The sequence below is a fragment of the Acanthochromis polyacanthus genome, chromosome 10 (assembly GCF_021347895.1).
Source record: "Acanthochromis polyacanthus isolate Apoly-LR-REF ecotype Palm Island chromosome 10, KAUST_Apoly_ChrSc, whole genome shotgun sequence".
In the NCBI taxonomy this organism is placed as follows: domain Eukaryota; kingdom Metazoa; phylum Chordata; class Actinopteri; family Pomacentridae; genus Acanthochromis; species Acanthochromis polyacanthus.
This window is the reverse complement of record NC_067122.1, coordinates 13,636,228-13,651,699: the sequence shown is the minus strand read 5'-3', so window position 1 is coordinate 13,651,699 and position 15,472 is coordinate 13,636,228. Positions and strand designations below refer to the sequence as shown.

The following is a 15,472-nucleotide window of genomic DNA, read 5'->3' as shown; positions in this document are numbered from 1 at the left end:
CACGCAACAAGACACACAGACATTTGTAAGCAAGTGCACAGACACACACAATCAAGAGGCAGTGGAAGAGCCAATGGTATCTTCCTCTCTTCCAGACAAATTCAATTTTCATCCAGGACATATGTAAGCTGATTAAAACAGCCAACAAAGACTGGAGAAATATGTCACATCCTTCAGGACTGGACACAATATAGAGTGCCGCTTTGGCAATGGCATGCCTACTCCTTCTCTGTCGTTCTCTTTCTAAGTCGCTGCTCTCCTCTGTCATGACCTTTCTGCATCACCTGATGCCATCATGCATCCCTTTCTTCCCCTTCTGTATCACTTCCTCTTCCCTTCTGTAATCCCTGGCCCTCATTCCTTCTGTCCTTGAAAAGTCAACCCTATTATTCACGATACTTTCTAAAAAAAACTCTACTTTTAGTTCATTTCAGTTTTTTTCTCATCAGCAGACATACTTAATGATTTAAACTGTCTTAGTAACATAGCTAATGCTGAGTAACAGCAGCAGCAGCAAAAAAAAAAAAAAAAAGTATTAATTGATGAGTTCAGTTGATGTGCAGCCCTGCTTAAATGCTGTGGTGCAAATGTCCCCTACATGTCACACACTATTTGGAAATGATGAGGTAAAAATATTAACCGTCTTACTAAACAGAGAAGTTTAGTTAGACAAAGAAAGCAAGCCAGAGCAGCTTTGTTTTCCATTTTGCACTTGTGGCTGGGGTGGAGCCTTGCCAGTCAAAAGTGTGTCACATAGACACACAGACAAACACATGCCCATGCACTAGAGGCACTGCAATGTCTGTTTAGCCACCGCAATAATGTCATACCACCAGAAGATGTGTGAAGAACACATCTAAATTATGAATGGGGGAAGGTTAATTATGGATGGAGGGAGGGCAGAAATAATGCCTTAGACATTTCCCTGAAACACATGGTTGGATACATGGCTACAGAGCCAGTGCACACTTCTTGGCAAGTATCAAGTCAGAGAGACTCCCTAATTAGCTAGTCGGCGCTGATAATGGTTGGTCCTTGTTGCATGTGAATGTATTCAACCTCATTTCTGTTAGAGTATGCTTCAAATGAATGCGTAAGATGAAGAAGCTTAACCCAAGTTGACAAGGAAAACTGTTCTATTGTCGACAATAAAGCAAGAAATTTATTATATGAAAAGCAATTATACTCAGATCTCATCCTTTTAGGATGATGTGGAAAGTGATAGTCAAGACAGACAAAGGGAATCCACAAGGAGAGATTAAAACACTGATGCTGACATCTGTCAAAATGTTCTTTTTTAGGGGGAAATATAGCACTTTCTTTTTCTTTGTCTTTAAATGCATTTAACACACAAATATTTGACAGGTTTAGTACGTCGCTTTCTCATACACTCGGAGTTATAAGTCTTATCTATTTATTGCAATCAACCGTCTGCATTTTTGTGGACCACTGATTCCTTTGCAAGAGAGTTGCACCTGCAGCTCTGAAAGATTGTAATGGGCTGTCAACTACAAACAAAAGCAGAACCCTGCAAAAAGGGGGTCAAAGATTTGGTTCGATGGCAAGAAACTGGGGGATGCAGACTGGGTTGGTGGGGCGACTCAAAGACAAGCAAAAGGATCAGGGTGGAACTAACAAGGGGCGTGTTGCCGCCTGTGTGGGAAGAAAGACAGGGCCATTGGGAAAGAATGATGTTCCAGATACCCGTGGAGCCTTGTTTTGGGGGCTTGTGACCTCTGGAGGTTTTGTGGAGTTGTAGGAAGATTATTCAAATGGCTCCACTGCTTTTGTGTCACAGCCATGACAATTCACCCCGTGCAGAGCTCGGCTATAATGGAATTTTTAGTGAAAACAAGAGATTATCCTCAATTGCCTACCAGCCCCCACTCTGCTTCAAAATAAAAATAATTAAATTAACTGATTGATCTGCATGTCAGCTAGTTCCAATCATGCTTTAATTGCATCTACCATGCTTAACCCCAGAACTACATTGCTAAAGTTCTATTTAGCAGTGCAACACGGTTTCAAAAGAATGCTACTCAGCTATTTGAGACATGGACAGTGTGTTACACTAAGCGCCCACAACATCTCTCTTTCCAGTCATATCTGTAACTCTGTCACCTGTGCTGTTTTAAAAATCAAACCACAAGTCTAGATACAGAAGCCTGCAGTTTCTTTGTATAGAGAGATCAGTATGGCCGAGTAGTTGTGACATAATAATCTGAGTTCACACTGGATCACTGGCTGGCACATAACTCTGATGGCTAACCACAGCATAAATACAATTCCAGAAGTACAAGTGGAAAATAAGAGCAAAGAAGTTAAAATTATTTGTTTAATTCAAGGTTCAAGAACATAAGGAGGGAAGGGAAAAAAGCCTTTGCTCTGACATCCTGAGGTTCAACAAACACAGAGTGGTGATGCACAAGGCCTTGTACGATGTCTGCCTGTTGCCATCCTCAGCACTGAGGGCCTTGGGACATCCACATGGCCCATTCACCCAGCTCCACTGAAACATTGAAAGGATTGCTTCCAAAGGGCCAAACTTTTGTTCCTTCACAAAAGGTCCGACCAGAGGTTCTCCCATAGATGGCAGCCCCGTTCAAAATCAGATTATTTCCAGTGAAATACTCCTTTCTCCACCTGCCAGTTAACTATGTCAGTGCCATTGTGTCTTACTTGATAAAGCTCTCCAGTTTGGCATAATGGAGGCTGGATGTGTATTATTGCTATTACTGCCATTTATTCGAGGAGGAAAGAGGCACACCCCACCCCCACACTCCTTCCCTTATATTTTTTCTTTGAAGAAAAATCTGGGCCACATGCCCCAGAGGAACGCAAAGTGCTTTAATTCATTCGCACCTTTTCTCTCTGGCTGCCATCTCCAAGGCCTCTCTTTATGCCCAGAAGTGATTTGTTCAGGCTGGACCATCAAAGCAATTATGGCAGCGGCCTGCTTCCCTATTATGAAGAGAGATGACTGACAACAGAGGGACGGTGCGGGGGTGGAGGGCACTTGGATTCAATTTATTTGATCTGAAAACATTTTTTTTTTCCATCCACTCGAGTAACAAAACACAAACAAACTCGTCAGGTTATCTCTTTGAGATTTTTTTTTTGTTTTGAATAAAACATCCTATCCAATTCTCAATGTAACACTTTTCAATTACCTTTCTCACCTTCCTGGCCAAAGTGATTGAGAGCCACAGTTAGGTGATGCAGGACAGAGAATGCCAGCAATGTAACAAAATACTGAGAGGCATGGCAGGCAGTGATGTGTAGCAATTAATGTAATGGACATGAGAGAGCACAATCTGTGGACTAATGAGAATGTCTTGTATTACAGTGCAAATGCACAGGGTCGCCAAGACGCCTATCATTACTGGGCTATAGGAAGATGGCTCACCACAAAAGGGGATACTCTATAAATGGATAATGCGGGTGGAGAGAGCAGAGTACGGCGCCACTGAGCCGATGTTCCATCCAAGAGTAATAATTCAGCCTGGAATGACATGGGGTCACTGGGATGGATGGAGACAGGATGTGAGGAAAAATAAAGCATTCAAAGAAAACAGGGCATTAAGGTTTAAGAGGGGGACAGCAAGGAATGGGGCAAAGTGACGTTGATAAGAATGCAACTGGAGTAATAGAGGAGTAACGAGGTAAGGGGTTGGACTGAAACAGAGGAGGGAAAAAGAGGACAAGGAGCACACAAGGAGAGCAATAGACTAAGAGAGGGGACAAGTGAGAGTAAGAAGGCGAAAAACAGATGAGAGAGCATAGTGTATAGACAGCAATGGGGCAATATGACACATTGGCTAATCAGTCTGCTGTCTTTCTCTTTCACAAGCTGTCATCTCGGCCATCAAGTCATCAAGACCTTGTGCCTCTCCCTCTCTCATTGACTGATTCCTCTGTTCAATTATTCAAGGTTTATAAGCAGGAACCATCTATTCAGCTAGCAGCAGAACCAGTAAAATAATGAAAGGGTTGCTTCTTCAGTCATATTGACTGTCATAAAACTTTTACAATTGGGAAAAGAAAAATCAATTTCTCAGACAGACTGTTGCCACCACGTAAACATATTAGTGGTGGCATCTGGAGTGAAGAAAGTGCCCTACCATGTAGGAGACTTTAATAATGCAGACCATAAATGATTTTACATGCTTTCTCACTAATCATAGTGTATGATGGCGGAATATTTACAATGATGGAATGCTATATTTAGCCAATGCAGAATATTTACACATATGTGTAATGCACATGTGAGCGTGCCTACACTTTCAGCCATGCTGCAGCTCGGATGTGTGCAGAAGTGATTTAGGCGCATAGCTGTGGCTTTAGCTTTCACGCTGACCTCACTTTTCCTTAAAAAGCAAACCTGCGTGAGTCACGCTGTGACACAGAAATCAGGTCAACCGCTGGTCTGCCAAGGAATGCTAAGCTCCAGTAAACATTCCCACAAACACACAGAACACACAATCACACAAAAACAACATACACGCACAAAAAGATCAAACATGTAGGCACACACCCAGACACACACTCCCTCCCTCACTTGTCAGAAATCTTAAGGAACATCACAACTCCCATCTGCCATAATCTGCCCTGGGGTAACAGTGACCTGAGCTGCTAGAAGAAACTCATCTGGAGTAGAAGGAGAAAATAATAATGGTCGAGGTAATGCAGTGTGCAGTCTCATCCTTTACTTTGCTGGCGAAGCCTCTGGGGTGGAAATGTTACAAACTCTGCAACCTCCACTGGCTTTCTACTAAAGCGTGACCCTCATGCTGTTCAGCTCCTTCTTACCTAGTAGTCACTTCTTTTGGTTGTGGACTTCACATGCACACCCTGATCAGTTTATATACAATGCAATTTCACCCATGCACTCAGAAATATATATAGGAGTTAGCAGACCTCAGCAGAGATCCTCCTCCAAATATCCAAATCACTTCCTACTAGAGCTCAGCTCTTTCAGTATCACAGTATTATTGACTTCAAAACAACACTTGAAATGTGTTTTTAAGACCTTGTGTTAATCTGAACGAAAAAGTTTGGGTTCTTTTCTTTTTTCCTCCCGCCCCCCACCGACTCCAAATCCTCCAGAGAAACATGTTAATTTTTCTGTGTATAAAGTGGATTATTACAAGAAGTCTTAGATTGAGTTCTCAGTTATGCTGCTTAAATGCAATAATATTTGCAGCAGTGTCATTAGTACAAGCATGGAACTTATCTAATAAAAAATAGCTACAGAGAGTTGGATTAATTATCCAAACCACATTTATCATACTTAACATATTAGTTACAGTAGACTATCTATCTATCCTCCCTGACTTTATAAATTCGACAATGTACAACTGAGTCAGGCATAATTATGCATGACACTCCCACAGCCACACATAAACACACATAGATCAGATCCCAAATCTCTAACCTTTACCATCTATCTGCTTAATCCTCATCCACTGGAGGCAGAGGGTCTGTACTGTGGCAAACTGTCTATTTTTAAACTTGACATATTAGTCATCTCTTAGGGGAGTAACATTGTAATTTATGGAATTCATGAATACCAAGCTGTTGTGTTCCCCTCTTGTTTATTTCCCCTCCTCCTTCTCAGCACAGTGTAAATCCTTTGGATGATTTCAGATTAACTCAGATGCAGTTGGGTAGGATCGCTGTCTCCACAAGAGCACAGATGCCAATCAGCTGCCGCTAAAGAGGGAGCGTTGTAGTTTCTCACGCCACACTTTGGGCATGAGGTAAAATGCATAACGAGGTTTTAACTTGATACAACGATGGACATCTAAAAATCTCAGAGTAGACAATTGTTCCCCATCTTTGTTTAGTTCCCCTTAACCTTTATTACTCACGATTACTTTTATTTCAACTGCTAAATCTTCATTTATGTTTTAAATTTAAGATTCATCCTTAAATTAGTTAATCAAAATTGCATATTGAGGTAAAAACTTCTTGATGAAAATTATGAGGACATGCAAGGCAAGTAATCTTTAGGATGGGCAGACAGTAATACTGCAGCCATTTTTAACTTGGCATTCTTTGTGTCCCTACAAGAATGGACCAAAGGTCCACTGGCAGACCTCTGGCCAGAGGTATTGGCTTTCAAAGCTAATGATCTCAAATTGTACACTTGTGGGTAATTAAGCATCGCCATTCCCTCAGTAGCTTACAACAGCAAATATGTCATTGTGAGAATAAACAACAATTATACTAACACTCATTACACTCTAATTGCATCATCAGAATCACAAGCAAGGAGGCATCTTATTAAAAGCTACCAACAAAAAGCTCAAACAAAAATCGAGGCCTGAAGCCCAACAACTTTACAAATTGACTTACAGAGGTATAGGATGTGATACGAACACTGAGATTCAAAAATAGAGCATGCATTCTAAGATCCTCATGGGGATTTGGTGGTCAACGACAACAGCAACGTGCTACATGCACTTAATGTAGCTGAGAGCACTGCAGAAGCTTGGAAAACTCATACAGGCAAGGGAGTAATATGACCCCACTCAAATCTTTCCATCAGACACTAACCAAATAGAAGTCAAAAGAACAAATAATAGAAGGGAAGAAAAAAGAGAGAAGCAGCTAAACCACTGGGATTAGTGCTAAGTAACTAAATGGGCCATATCACTTTTCCATTATCAGAAGGGAATAGCTTTTTCGACTGCTGGAATCTAAATAAAAAAGGTGGACTCTGTCCTTCCCCCGTCTTCTGTTCATTCGTGTGTGAATGCCTTATAGCCATCTGTTTTTTAACTTCCCTATATGAACAAATGGAGATTTGCCATTGCATCCTCGAGGCCCATTAATAAATAAAGTTGACACAAATAAACAGATAAATAAATAAATGTGAAGAGCTTTGCAAATGGGCATCAGTCAGCATTAGTGATGGAACCATGTCAAGAACAATCACGCTTGACTGGATGGGGGAGTGCCTGAGTGTAGGGAGCATTCTCGCTGATTGTAGAGTGTGTGTATTTGCGTATCTATGTGTGAGAGAGTTTGGGGATATTGCTGTTTTTTTTTTTTTTGTATCTTTGTACCTTAATTTAACCCCCTGTCTTTAACTCTTTACTGCTTTCCCTGTTGAGACATCTTTCCATCGTTACACGATACACCTACTCACTCCATTTCACTGATGGATTTCTTTTCTGCTTTCTTTCCCTCACATGTGCGTCTCTTTTCATGCAAGATCACAACTTCTTCTCGCTCCTCTATCTCTCTCTCTGCGTTTCAAAAACGACTTAAATTCTCTCAGTTAAAAGGCAAATGACTCATCAGCTGGCCACATTTTTCCTGGAACATGTATTATGATGAGGGAATTACTTCTCACTTGATGTTTTCACAGATGCAAAAGCACAGATTTCTTTTGTGCCTGTAAGTCACATTTTCCCATCACAGTTTGAACCAATATATACCTATTATTAAACTTTTCTTTTTGTTGTTCAGGCAGTTAAATGGATGCTTTGCTGCATACATTCATGTTTAATAAACAAAACACCTTGGATGTGAAAGTGTGCACAGCCTACTAAGGGAGTGGGAGTCTTACTGCTGTTAACACAAAAAGTCACACTTTTCATGGATTCAGTAGTAATTAATCTTTTGCCTTCATTTTGTTGCAAATGAGACAAAAGCTAGTCAGATTTTAAGGCAACAACAAAAAAAAAAAAACTAATTGAAAGGGTGTTCTTATCTTATTTGCTGTAAGTTATATACATATCATTTGTGTTGTGATCAATTTTATTGTTTCTGCTTTCCCAAAATGTCTTTCAGTACTTATTAATTTGTCCTGTATTTTCCTATAAGAACGGCAAGTTCTCCTTTTTTCAGTTTCAAAGAACGAACAAATGTATGTTGTATGACTATGATCAGCCTTTTATACCCGAAGACAGAACACACAGTTGATGTTACTGTTGCTTGTTGTCACCGCAAAAGCATTGTTAATTATGCATTATTCATTTTGATCTAAAAATACTATACTGGTTAAGGTTCAGAAAAAAAAGCAGCATATTAAAATTGCTCTAAAGATGGAACTTTCTTGCACTCCTGAAAAGGAAGGTGCGATTTAATTAAGGACACTGAACATGTTGAATTTTCCTTGTAACACAGCAAAGTGTGAAAAAAAAAGATGTAAAAAATGTTGCAATATTTAGTTACTTCAAGCTGAGAGCATCACATATACTGTAATTTCTTTCATATTCTTGCTCTCAGCATCACTTTTACTGTTTTCTGCTACTGAACAGAACATTAAACACCCCTTGACACATTCTCTCTTTGTCTGTATTTATGAGAATTACCATTATCAGCCATTACGCGGTATGCAGCTCTTTTTCTGTACCTCTGTATTACTGCACATCACCACATCAAGCCTGCTGAGTGGGGATGCAAAATACTAATTCCATCTCATTCTGGCTGACAGATTGTAGACAGTGGCTGACACTTCAAATGCAAACATCAACTTGGACATTATGTCTTATACTTTAATAACGGCCACATCATATTAAGGAGTCACACGCGCGCACACACACGTATGATAGGAGAGGAGGAGGCATTTTATTCAGGCACCGTGTCTTATTGTGAGAGGAAGTCATAACCATACAGGATGGCATACTATTCCACCGCGCATTATTTGCTCTCTAGCTGATCATCAGTTGGCCCCGCTGTATGCCTAATGAGCGATAAATAAGGTTTAATTCAACCGACACAAGTTGCCCATCCTTCAACACTAAGCATGATGGCTTGGACGAGATTCCATTGGAATTATATGAGGGCAATTTTTCAGCTAGTGGGATGGTCCGATTGCCTCCCCTATATTTGGATTTCATAGGCATTCCTTTGGCTTTAAGCTCTGCAAGTTTATAGGTCTATTAGGAATACATCAAGCAATGAACGACATCAATCTTATTGTGTGAATGTGCCCTGGGTAAAAATAAGATAAAACCTTCTATTATGGAGCCTCCAAAGCACATTTGCCCTCCAAAATTGATCCAGTATTGACAATTTACACTTACGGTGACCTTTCATAACTGCCCACATACTTGAAAGCCAATATTGTTTGGAGAGTGAGCAAGAAAAACACACAGCCCACTGCAAACGCTCTAGGATGTTATTGAATATGATAAGTTAGTAGACATTTTTGCTCTGCAGTTCTTCGTTGACGGTCCACTAGGCGGGAGGGCTGAGCTCTTTTTACATCAATGAAGGCCTGCAACTTTAACAACAATACTGAATATAGCTGTTGAGGGCTCTGAGTCTAGTATATTAAAGCAATAGGCCATGCACGTCATTTCGAAATGAAAAGAAAAGGAATAGACGAAAAAGAGAGGAAAGAAAAAGTGAGTACTACCATAAGAAACTTGGCTCCGCAGGCAGGGAGTTGTAAAAGGGCATAATGGCATCGAAAGGGCATTCGTACAGCCCCCTGTTGATATCCTGTGCTCAAGTAGATACTTTCAGTGTAATTCAAACAGCAAAGGGTTTAGGGGGTACTTAAGAGCAGGGGCAGGGGCGAGTGACCCCTGGTGTCCACTCAGAGAGGCTACCTTTATTAAGATTTGATTTATCCTCTCAAAATGGCTCCATGTCACACTTCACTTACTTTACGTCCTCTCTTGGCAGAGTCAAGCAACGAATCAGTTATGCGCCAAGGGTACTCAAATGGTACATAAAATCTTCATCTATATTTCCATGATGGGCTTTCTGCTGCGGATGAAAAATGATCAGGTCCAGAGAAATGCCCTATGGGTCAATAGGGGGGACAATGGCTTTGTCTATGTCCGAGGACATCAAGTCTTAAATGGAGTGGCTGTCCATGCCTCAGTTCTTTCCCATCTGCCTTTCCCTTTGGCTGTTGATAAATATCCTTATCTATAAGAAACAGGTGATAGATTTCAAGCAGCACGTCTCTACAGAGCTCTTCTCTCATCCACTCTATTGATATCTCACATCTACTAAGCCATCCGAGCTGTAGCACGAGGCACCGACACCCTCTGGGTCGCTCTGCCCCAAATCATGTTAGCTTTACTTCCTGTAGGAATGCCTCTAGGGCTGCCCCAATGAATAACATCTATCAACACCCTGAAGTGGAGGCCAGGAGCTTGTGGAGGCAAAGAGCTTTAGCCCTCAACTCAGAGGCCCCCTACAGCAACAGTCCCTATCTGATATGTGACACAAGCTTGAATATGTGTGTGTGAGTGTGTAACGGTACAAGAGAACTACCAGAGAGGTTGACAGACAACAAAGGGAGCTAAAACGATGGATACAACATATGTGTGAGCAAATTAATTGCTAAGGGAATTATGATCACTATCACTTCCTGTGATGTAATTTAAGAAACAAACGGCTGGTTTTCTCTAAGATCAGGGGAAAGATGAGAAAATAGCTGCCAGGCTGAACTTACTGTGGCTGTCTATATCAGGGTGATGTGGGTAACAAACACAGGAGTAATAGGAATGGGTATTAAAAAATCATTTAAGTCACAAATGAGGTTGGGGGATATAAGAGAACACAGGGATATTCTTTATCTTTACTAGCATCTCCATAACGACACTTTCCTTTAGACTTTTCATTTGCCTCTTTGCAGATTCATCTCCTTTCTTCCTTTAAAATTTCATGAGAGAAAATAGGTAATTTAATCTTCATTAAACATACAAGGGGCTCACTCTCTCTGGCCTGACCAGCAGAATTAACTGCTGGCCTTGGAGGGATTAGACAGTTAGGCTGAAATTCTGCAACCCTGACAAGCATTATATCATTGCATCTCTATTTTTTTAATGGCCATAAGATGATCCTTCTTGGTTCAATGTCAAATAAGTCCTTAAGTGACTCACTATATGGAACAGAGGAGGGAACTTTTGATGGACTGACCCGTGAAGGTGAAGCAGGAGACTGGGGCAGGCAGAGGAAGGGAGAGAGGCCCTGGTTTTGGATTGTAATGACATTGAAAAGGCAGTAAATAAATAAGATTGGCTTGGTTCTCTTTGAAATCTGATTGATGTGTCTTTTGGGATGCCCCCCAGTATGAAAGACCTACTGAGTCTGTGGCTTTCATCCCTGACCGAAAATCGATGAGGCAGGATGTATGAGAGGCTCCTGCTCTCTACCCACCAATCTCTTGCAAGATTCCCAGGTAACTGTCTCACAAGAAAGGGAATACGAAATGGTATAGTAGCAAGGTAACTTGCATCTTTTTTTTTTTTGTAGAACCTAATTTTCAATTACATTCTATGAAAAACACTGAAAGAAACACTAACCGTGTAATATATAGCGTTGAACCAGCAGAATTAACAGCACAGAATACTTTTCAAATTGTCTTCCTGAAATGAGACTGAACCTACAACAGTAATGTGGCTTCTCTGGTCTCAGTCAATCCAGTTTCTGTATGTTGAATTAGGAATGGCTGGTGTAATTGCATAACACATGAGTAAGGCCTCCCGGGTTAGATTTTCCATCTTACACAAAGTGGAGACAAGGAAATAGGAAATGCTTCTGGGATTGGGTGTAATTGTGATTGGCGGCAACTAGAATTGTGCTCAGCCTGACACTTGAGGTAGTCTGCTGAAGTATAGTTTTGCCTAAAGGACGACAAAGAATTGGATGCTGGGTTTAAATGAACTCCTTTTGACGTAAGCCAAAATTCTTTTGCACGACTCTGAGAGCCTCTCTCTGGTACATGCTGCTCGTTTAAGGATGACAGGAGGTTAATCAAGCTTTAAACCATGAGATTACAACAGACATGACAAGCAGGATTGAATAGATTTGGCACTCTGTCTGATATAACTGCTCAGAGAACCTTCTCTAACAGCAAATTCCTGTACTGAAATGCCGTCAGTCTCGTTAGAGAGAAAACACATACTGTATATGTACAACAAAAGTATATAAACATTAATGCTGCTGCACTGACCCAAAAGCTATACCATCATTCCTTAAATGCTGACAAACCAGTGCCAGTTCCCAGCATGAATATTGGAGTAACAAGCCATCAGCTATCACTGGGGAACTTTGCTCTCTTTGGGTTTTTTTTTGTGTGTGTGTGTGTGTGTGTGTGTGTGTGTGTGTGTGTGTGTGTGTGTGTGTGTGTGTGTGTGTGTGTGTTTAATTCCATCAAACTGTGGATAAGATTTCTGTTTGTCCCTTTTCATTAGATGAGGCAAATTCCCCGTTATGTTCTACAGCAAGTGAATTAATTTCCAGATTCTATTTATAAAAAAAATAAAAAAAATCCATGGAGCCGGCATGTGAAAAGGATTTTCCTCTCTCATCACCTCAGAGTAGAGAATCCATGCAGCTGTTTATCAAACCAGTACTGGGCTCCATATCAATAAACAGAGGGCTGTCAGTGCATAATGCATTCTGGGAGCTCAGCAGTGGTGTGTCTTCAGAAAAAAAAAAAGTGCTGAAAAGAGTCTGGTGTACAATGTCATGCAGAAAATACAGCAATTCTGAGGACCACTGTAATTTTGGCTATCTCGCAAAAATGTGAAAATAGGTCACAGACATACAGAACACTACTGTATATAAATATCATACTTACAAAAAAAAAAAGACAGACAGTATTCAGCTTTACAATGATCCAGCGGCACATCACATGCCGTGCATTTTTTTGGTTTCATTGGATAGTTTTAGTGGAGGCAGACAGGGAATGTCACCTTGTGGAAATTCAGGGCGGCCAATCATTTTTATCAATTCTCATGAGGGTGCCCAAGTTGCATTAGAATCTGGGCACGGTGTTCACAGCAGATGATACAGTAAGACAGACTTTGCTCTACTCGCCCAACGCCTTCAGATCAAGTTCCTGGTATGGGTCTCCTTCCGATCACTGCAAACACATGCACAGACCACCACAATAGACATCTTTATAACAAATTAGCTGCACTTCTACTGATTGCTCTGTCTTTAATGGAGGAACCAGACATCCAGCAAAGAAAACCAGACATTCTGACTCACAATTTATTTTCCTTCATAACATGGAGTTGATGGACATGGGCCAATTTCACCGAGCTTTCACTTAGACTTACATCTTCACTAATAGTCAGACCACATATATCTAAATTTATCTCTTGGACTAAGTTGTACATTCCCCATCAGTTTTAACGGGGACTAATTTGGGTGATATTTAAACTTCAGAGAATTCATGACATAAAATGTGGCTGTTCGATCAATCTCTTCAAACCAGAAGGTTTCTCTAGCAGATATTTTTTGCCTTTTGGAACAAACTGTATTATGACTGGTAAAGGTGGAGCTTTGCATCTAGGTTCAGTTTGCCAAGAATGTGCATTGCAACGCTCATAACACTGCAGGAGCTCAAACAACATATCAGTTAAACTCGCGCTCCTTTTTTTGTTCTGTGATAAACATACTTACTGAAATTTAAATCTTTTACTTGGGACAAACACTTGCACCCACTACAAGAGATCCACTGCATACTTTTTAAGTATCACACAAATGACCAAGTGACCTTCAGCAGGAAAGAACAAAGCCTCACCTGCATGTTAGAACCCTACCTGCCGTTTCCACCTAATTATTCCTCTCCCTGCAGTGCTACTGTGTTGTAGGTGGTGCCCTCCCAAGGACCCACTGAGGCTACTAGACTCTCTGACACTGCAAGCTGAGGCATGCCACACAGGAGCAAACAGTCAGAGCCTTTGTGAACCCTCAGGTTCTTTGAAATATCAAACATAGCAGTGCTTATCTGGGGGTTCACGAGTTTCCAGACGATTGTCACTCTTTATTTCCACTCTGGACAGCTGTGGAAAAAGCTGTCCAGCTCCTGTCTAACTTCTAGGTGCAAGAGCTGCTGTTGTGCATAGTCAAGCATAACTATATTTAGCTGGCACTTCCACATATTGACTACTAGCATTAGCTTCTTCCTACCAAAGAGGTGAAATTTTACATCTTTAAAGTCAATTCCATAGCCAGGTGTCAGGTTACCACGGCCCATTCCTTCCTGATCATGAAATTACTTGAACAGTTTTCTGCTAACACAAGTGAGATTGTTTTTCTTTTTTTCACCGTTCTTTTTAAGTGCACGACTTACATGAGTGAAGCATCACATACACAGACTCCTGGTATGCATTCTCATCCGTGAATACACGAGCACAATGTCAGGTACTTGGACATGCAGCAACAGCAGCAACAAGGAAAACATTAAAAAAAAAAAAAAAAAGAAAGCAAGAGCCTGCAAAGCATAAAAGGCAAGGATCCTTCAGGAAGAGGCATATCTGGGGTGCTGTTGCTCATCAGTTTGACATTTACCACACGTATATGTGAAAAGTAAAGTAATACACAAACACATAGTGACTGGCCAAAGCACTGAGGCCCACAAGATCTCTCCAGCAGAATAACTCCTCAGCATCACCACAAGACAAGGAGTGATATCATGCTGGGACAGCACAGACTAATAGGAAGGGCACGGAAATTAGATGACAACTGTAGCTGCTCTATCAAACAGAAATTGTGCTGAGTGAATTTCGTTCCAGTAGTATGACCACTATCAGGATTGTAGTAATGTAACAAGATTTAAAATTCAGGATCATGGGGCCACCTGAAGGACAATTTCCATACTGTTATACTTTACGTTATTGGATTTCAAAGGTATTCACTGTAAGATTTACATCATGTCACTCAGCACTACAAGCAATAATGTCCATAATGGTCTCTCCAGTCCAGTTTTCTTTTCTACCCCTGCACATATTAATGTGATGAAAATGAACTCTTGACCAGTAATGAAACATGCTACAATGTTTAAGGGCATATTCATTAAGGTATTTTTCTGTAGGCATATATTTCTCAGTGCTGATTTCAACTGGAATTTATTGTGAACTTCTCTGGTCTTGACATCAGCTTTTGTCTCTATAATTAAATATTCAGGATTTCATTTTGTATGTAAATTTCTGTCCACAGACATTAACCAAACGTTTCTTTCTAAGGCATTTCCAGAGAAACCGGCATAATGTTGCTGTATGCTATGCCCTTTTTTTTTTTTTTTAGGCAAAGACTTAAAACCTAAAAATATTGTTTTCTTATGTTTTGGGTAGAATAAAAGATGTTTTTCAGCATTAAAAAACACCTTTTTACATTGGCTTTTATCTAATGTCTGTATTTATTATTTATATCTACATTTATGCACTTATTTATATTTTATGTACTCTTTTATTCATGTATTTTATTTATTTCAACATTTGTTTTACCATCCTGTTTTACACAGTTTTAGTTATATTCTTAATGTGTTTAGTGACTTTATTTTATTCTACATTCCTATGTTTCCTCAGTTTGGGGCCGTCTGCATCTGGGGCTGTGGTTGGCTCTCGGTCCGGTGACACCAGCTTGGAGTCCACTGTGGCGTTTTGGGAGGTGGGGAGGCTTCTGCCATTCCCTCTGCCCCTGCCGTGGTGCACCCTTGGCTGCTGTTTGGGCTGTCGGCGTCTGCTGCTCCAGGTGCAGACGG

General features: G+C 40.7%; 1 protein-coding gene across 6 annotated transcripts in view; it reads right to left on the bottom strand.

The window, feature by feature from the left end:
- Positions 1-15,472, bottom strand: part of diaph2 (diaphanous-related formin 2) — a 388,183-nt gene that overhangs the window by 34,691 nt on the left and 338,020 nt on the right. The window lies entirely within an intron of this gene.